This window comes from Octodon degus, unplaced genomic scaffold (assembly GCF_000260255.1).
Source record: "Octodon degus isolate 3935 unplaced genomic scaffold, OctDeg1.0 scaffold00365, whole genome shotgun sequence".
Classification (NCBI taxonomy): Eukaryota; Metazoa; Chordata; class Mammalia; order Rodentia; family Octodontidae; genus Octodon; species Octodon degus.
In genome coordinates, this window is record NW_004524941.1 from 310,370 (window position 1) to 317,589 (window position 7,220).

The following is a 7,220-nucleotide window of genomic DNA, read 5'->3' on the forward strand; positions in this document are numbered from 1 at the left end:
ATAGATAGATAGATAGATAGATAGATAGATATAGATATATATCCTAAAATGTATCTGAATCTAAGTAGCAGTTAAAAAAGCTATCCTTGCAAAACCGTTCTGACAATTTTTCACTTCCTGCTTGCACTATTGAGTTTGAGTCCTGACTGAGGAAGTGTAAATGTGATTTGTCTAAATTTGCAGAAGAAACACTGGATGATCCATTATGGGTTGGCTCCAAGGTAAGGTTGCATTGCAAAACATCATCACAGAGATAAAGCAGTAGAAGGTAGGGTAGGGCTTGCTGAAAGCAGAAAGGACCAAGCAAAAGCAACAGCAGAAACAGCAAAATAGTGGAAGAAGTAGAAGCAACAAAAGACTGTCTTTAAAAATAATGCTTTATGTATCATTCAGACATATATAAATTCCTTTCTGCAGTTCAACCCACACCCAAACTGGAGCACCCTTATTCACAGTAACACACACCATAGATCCATCCATCTCTGAAAACTCAACTTCTACGTGCATAAGGCTTAGGGAAATATACAGACACAAGCTACAACACAGTCTAACCATTTCTCTTACACTTCTTTTCACTTTATCCTCCCAAATGCTGCACATTTTAATGGAAAGAATTTGTCTCTGCAGGAAATGGAAGACTTTGTCCACAGTTCCATTGAAGATGGTATTGTGGCATTTTTCTCTGTGCTCAGCGCAAGTCACACTCTTCCCTGGGGGAAGTGATACTTTGTACACAGCTCACAGAAGCTTAAGTAGGATTGTGCAGATCACCAAATTGGACAGCTTAGTCACATATCATTGTCTGCTTCCTTGATCATTGTCACGTTGTGTTACTGTGGAAAATACTTTTGTTTTCACTTGTGTTTAATGGAATAAAAATGCAAAATATTTGAAACATTTTTACTTGCACTAACAAATGCTAAGTTCTCTGAAAGATGTTACTGTTGTGGTCCAGGATAAGAAAGAAATTATACATCAAAGAAAGGATAAATGCTCAAAAATAATTCTCAATTTCTTGGCTTTATATTCTATCAAATTCAAAGTTTATTACAAAGCAGAAATCTAGATTTACCTATTCTTTCAAAATTGAATATTCTGAGGTTAACAATTGAGATTATAATTGTCAAGTACTATATTGCTTCTTCTTTGTGTTATTTAATTATCCTAAATTTATATTCTACCACTCATCCCATTCACACATTAGTTAAATTCCTTATACTGAATGAGTGAAGTATTCTAAATGTGTTAAAATTGAGAAGATTCTTTCATGTTTGTTTTTTTTGGAATATTCTGCCTTTTAATACTGAATGAGAAGGGTGTCTTATGTCCCCAAGGAAAGTGTCTATGTGAACGGTCGTTAAAATTTGAGCAACTACCTCATAAAAATGGCATATAAGCAAAGTAACTAATTCTGCCCTGCTAAGATAAATGAAGGAGAGAGTGAGACAGAAGATAAGAACATCAGAGAAAAAAAGAGAGATAATGTAGAGAAGAAAGAAAGGAGGAAAGGCTTCAAGAAGATAGAAAAAATGGAGGAAAAAGAAAGGAAAGAGGGATGAACAGATGATGGGAAGAAGAAATGAATATAAAAAATCAAGGAATCTAAAATTCAAAAGTTTTGGTCAAACATTACATTTAATAGAATAAATGACTAAATTATATTCTATAAATCAATTGAATAGCATACATATATGTTTCCCTGTTTTAAATCTCCATATGCTTCTTATTTATTTATTTGTTTGTTTGTTTGTGTATTTATTTATGTATTTTTAGGGAAGAGTCTATTGGGTGTTCAGGGTCTCTCCACTCGATCGGACTGATCTACCAGTTTACAGCCTCCCAAGAGCTGGGATTACAGATGCTCACCACTATGCCCAGTCTCAGGTGCCCTCTCAGTGTGCCTCAGGGGTGGGGCTGGCAAGGCCAGCCAGGGGATCAAACCCATTTGTTTTTTAGCTATTCTTCTTTAGTTTCTATCTAAACAGCCTTGTCCTCACAGGTTTTATGGAGATACAAGGGATGGGAGCCAGCCACATTAGGACCCAACACTTGCTTATATCCCATTTTTATGAGGTATTTGCTCAAATTTTAATGAACATTCACATAGATATTTTCCTTGGGGACAGAAGACACCCTTTCCATTCTGTACTAAAAGGCAGAACACTCCAAAATAACAAATATGAATAGAATCTTTTCAATTTTCTTTTTATGTCTCATATTATGTTTGACTCCTAACAGCATTTAAATGACTAATATCAAAATGATATCTATATACTCACTAAAACATATCATCACTCATGGTGGAACTAATGGGATATATGAAGCTATTTTTCATGGGCTCTCCATGGTGGGAGACCGCATATTTGCTGATCAGCCTAACAACATCACTCACATGAAGGCCAAAGGAGAAGCTGTGGATTTGAACTTGAACACAATGACAAGTGTATAGCTGCTCCACGTCTTGAGAGCAGTCATCAACTACCCTTCGTGAGTCCTGCTACTATGGATGCTAAGCTTCTATTAGCTACTCTTTCCATCAATCAGGAAAATTAGGAGTGTTTCATACATTTATAACTGGTTTAGTTGCAAATAATATAACAGTAGTGGAATATGATTGTTGGAGAATCACATATTTACCCTCAACTACTGACATATTTTGTCACATTTGTAGAAATATAGACAAAAAATATTATTTAGATTATATGCATTTTCTACTATTTTCTGAACAATCTGTTTAACTTTATAAATATTTTTATTTTTTTATTTATTTTTATTGAGAAATAAATATGAATGAGACAGTTTCACAGCTGATTAATAGGACAGTTTTGATAATCAGTACACTGTACATTGTTGTCTTCTTAGTGTTTTTCCATAGTACAAGAAACAGACAAGATATTCTGTCCAAACACTGTTAGTACACCTCTTTCTTCTTATTGAATTAAGTGAAAGTAGCTGTAAATTTATCCTATTTTGTATATATAAATACAAAATGATCTTTCCTTTGTATCCTTATTTTTTTGTCCTGTCAGAGGTAAATATCCTATTGGCATCTAAATACTAGAGGTATTTGAATTCAACTAAACAATCTAACACTGTCTATCAGTCTATAATATTAGTGGGTAATCCTCAGAAGTTATTGGCTTGAGCCTTTTACAACTCATAGTATTAATATGGATTTACTTTATATATCTCGTTTTTATACTTTTCTGCTGAATGGCTAACACCAAGATATATCACGACCTATATAACAAGAAATGTAACTTTTGTATCTGATCAGGTCAGCCAAGTACTCTCAGGATTTATCCTGTAGCCCTGTACCGCCTTTTGTACATCCTTTTGTCAGTGTCTGACATGAGAATGAATCACAGCCATTGCTTGACCAATTGGCTCTCTGTGAAAGCTTGAGAATTTTTTTTCTCCCTATGTAACTCTCCTCAGGCTCACTTTGCATCATCGAACACATTCCTCTGTGGCTCCGTAATCTTCTTGATCAGAAAATTTGGAGCACAACTGAGGTACATGTTCTTACAGTACAGGTTCTATAAATATTTAAATGTTATAAAACAACATATAAATGCAATATGAAAGTAATAATGTATGTAATGTTGATAATTCCAAATTAGTTATTCATACTCATTGTTAAGTACTGTTTTAAGTACTGTTTCAAAATAGTAGATATTTCTGAATGATTGCCATGTAATCCAGAACACTATAGAAAACATTCTTCTACAGGGAGCTACAGAAGTGGGAGTTTCAGTAACATGAATTTCATAATATGATATATTCATTTTCAAAAATTATTCTTGCTGTTAAATTTACTGTATCAATTACCAGGTTTCTATCTCAGATATACAAATAGATAAATGCCATGATTCCTTTCCATCTAGTGAATAAAATAGTTTTAATTCTTATCATTGATTTTAAAACTATGAATGGAAGAATGCATTAATAAATACTTAAAATTTCTTAGATGATACTAAAAATTTAAAGTAGCTTTATATTGATCCATAATAATATTTCTTTTGGAATTATTTGGCAACACAATTTATAGCATGTGGTGTATAAGATGTCTATGTTATTTTAAAAATATATTACATTTTTGCTTGAATTTTATTTATAGATTTGTAAAATTTATAACTACTTCATCTTTGACAGAGAAATGTATCTAAATAGAGTATATATACATTGTAAAAATCTTGAACCAAATCCCAATTTAGGGTTAAAAGGTTTTCATTGCCACATTAGTATAATGCATTAATATGATGGACTTTAATTATGTTTAAGTACAGTTGAGAAATAGGAATCTACTTTTTCACTATATTCAAGGAAGAATGCAATAAAATAATCCCCACTGTAGATGACAGTTACAGTCATACTTGCAAATTCTGACCATATTTCTTTCTCCCATTTCTGACAATACACTGCCAAAATCAAGATATCTCTTCCAGAATCACTAGTTTCTCTTTTCTCAGTGAATCCAGTAGGTATCATTACTAAAGTCACAAGCAAAAGTAAAATATACTAATTCCAGTAAAATTATCAGAGAAAATGTAATTTTCTCTTAATCACATAGACTTATCCCCAGTATTGGTTGAGAAATAGAGATCTAAACTGTGATTATTGCAATACTGATTTTTAATTTTTAGGGACTTTAATTTTGTAAAGATAATTTTATTTACCTTTCCATCTTAAAGTGCATATATTTGTACATGTTATTTTGTATATTATCCTGGCATTTTCATTCAGTGGTGATCTGCCTCATAGAGATTTATTGTTTGGATATCAATATAAAAATGCACACCAAGGAGAAATCACCACAGTACCAAATTATTAGAATAGGATGACTCATGCATGTTTACTATCAGAGGAGTATTTCTGTAAAGAAAACTTTTAGATATTAGTGACCATAATCTGGATGTTTGAAATGAAGTTTATCCCATATTTCTCAGCCATTAACCACTCTGGTCTTAAGTAGTTCTGGATAGTAGAATTTAAATGATATAAGTTTAGGGGCCGGGGAGATGGCTCAGTGGAATAAGAGCTTCCCTGGCAAGCACAAAGGTCTGAGTTCAATCCCCGGTTCTGCCAAAAAAATAAAATTTAAAAAAAAAGATATCAGTTTATTTCAAAGGACAATTGCACCATATATACACAATTGAATATTCTTTATTTTAATTTGTTTACATGTGATCACAATTTATTTATAGAACAAATTTCTTCCACACATTCTTTTCACTTAAGTAAATTATGAAAGTTTTATGAAACTTCTATGAAAGTAATTATGAAAGTTGCAAGTAGTGAACAAAGCTACTGTAATAATTATACATTTTCAAAATCTGTTGACTTATGAACTATATGTCACATACTTATATTAAATTTTTTCCCACCTACTTTTATTTCATTCTCATAGTAACAAAATAAAGTGTTATTCAGTCACTATCTCCATTTTAGGAGCAAAATGATTTAAGGTTCAGAGAGGTCAGTTAACTTGCTCAAGCCACACAGCTTTCTTTCTTTCTTTTTCTTTTTTTTAATGTGGTCATACTTTTGCAATAGCTGTTGTCTTTTTAATTCTTTATAATTTTTATTCATTTTAATGGGAAAAATAAAATAGCAATGAAACAGTTTCAAAATAGGTTAGTAGGAAAGTTAAAATAATTAAAACATTGCACATTGTGGTCTTAATATTAGTTATTGAACGGACAAGATGCAGATATGATATCTTGTCTAAACAATATTAATACGAACTTTTCTTCTCAATGAACTAACAGAAAGTAGCTGTATCTATAACTATTAGAACAAAACTGGGGGCCAGGAAGGTAGCTCAGTAGAACAAGCACTTGCCTGGCAAGCACAAGGTCCTGAGTTCAATCCCCAGTTCTGAGAAGAAGAAGAAGAAGAAGAAGAAGAAGAAGAAGAAGAAGAAGAAGAAGAAGAAGAAGAAGAAGAAGAAGAAGAAGAAGAAGAAGAAGAAGAAAAGCCTCTTTAACAAGTGGTGCTAGAAAAACAGCAACTCTACATGCCTAAAACTATAACCTTGAAGACATAGTGTAGGCAAACAATTCATGAACAAAAATCAAACTGCAAGGGAATCAAACTGCAAGGGAAATACAAAAAGAAGTAACAACTGGGACCTTCTCTTACTGAGAAGATTTTGCAAGTCAAAAAAATTTACCAATAGAGTGAAAAGACAACCGACAAATTTGGGAAAATATATTAACTAATAAGCACCCAGACAAGGTCTTCTATCTAGAATTTATAAAGAATTTAAAAAATCAGGGCCCCAATATTTAAAGATGTAGTCCAGAAATAGGCATCCGACATGAACACATACCTCTCAGAGGAAGAAGTACAACAAGCAAATAAATACATGAAAAATGTTCCATATTACAAGCCAATTGTGAAATGCAAATTAAAACAACACTGATATATCATCTCACACCAGAAAGAATGGTATCATAAAGAAATCAACCAACAACAAATGTTGGAGGGCCTTCAGGGAAAAAGGAACACTTCTTGCTTTCAATCTAAACAGTAAATTTTTCTTCTTCATTTTTTTTCTCTAGCCATAAAGAGAATGCCATGAGACTATCAAGAATTCACAATGAACAGCCAGTGAAGCCCCTGGACCAAGCAGTCTTCTGGATCGAGTTTGTCATGTGCCACAAAGGCACCAGGCACCTGCATGTTGCAGCCCTTGACCTCTCCTGGTTCCAGTACCACTCTGGATGTGATTCAGTTCCTGCTGGCCTGTGTAGCAAGTGCTGTACTGTTGGTCACAAAATGTTGCTTATTTTTCTATCAAAAGTTTATTAAGGCAGAAAAGAGGATGAAGAGATAATAGGTATAAGTTTGGAAAAGGGCTAAATTAGGCAATAATATTAATTCCTGCCCTAAGGAGCTCACTGCAAACCCATCTTCATCTTATTTTCAAGTATCCTCTTTTGTTTATTTCCACATTGAATATTGCAAATGATAACAATATTTTTTAAAGTTACATTCATATACTGTGAGTTTTTCTGTTTTTTAGAGAGAAGCTCAAGGTTTGAACAGGAAGATTCTTCATTTGCATTTAAGCTCTGCTGTTTTACCAGGGAGCCATTAATTCTAAATACAACCTAGTCATAGTGTCACTTAAAATTTATCTTTGATTGATATGATAATTGTGCCTGGAATCCTTGGAAAACTTCAGTGCCCATGGAATTTGATGAGTTGACAGA

The 7,220-nt window shown here is 32.9% G+C and overlaps 1 pseudogene; it reads left to right on the forward strand.

The window, feature by feature from the left end:
* LOC105741252 overlaps window positions 1-6,876 on the forward strand; it is a 38,668-nt pseudogene extending 31,792 nt beyond the window's left edge.
* Window positions 6,877-7,220: the final 344 nt, after the last annotated feature.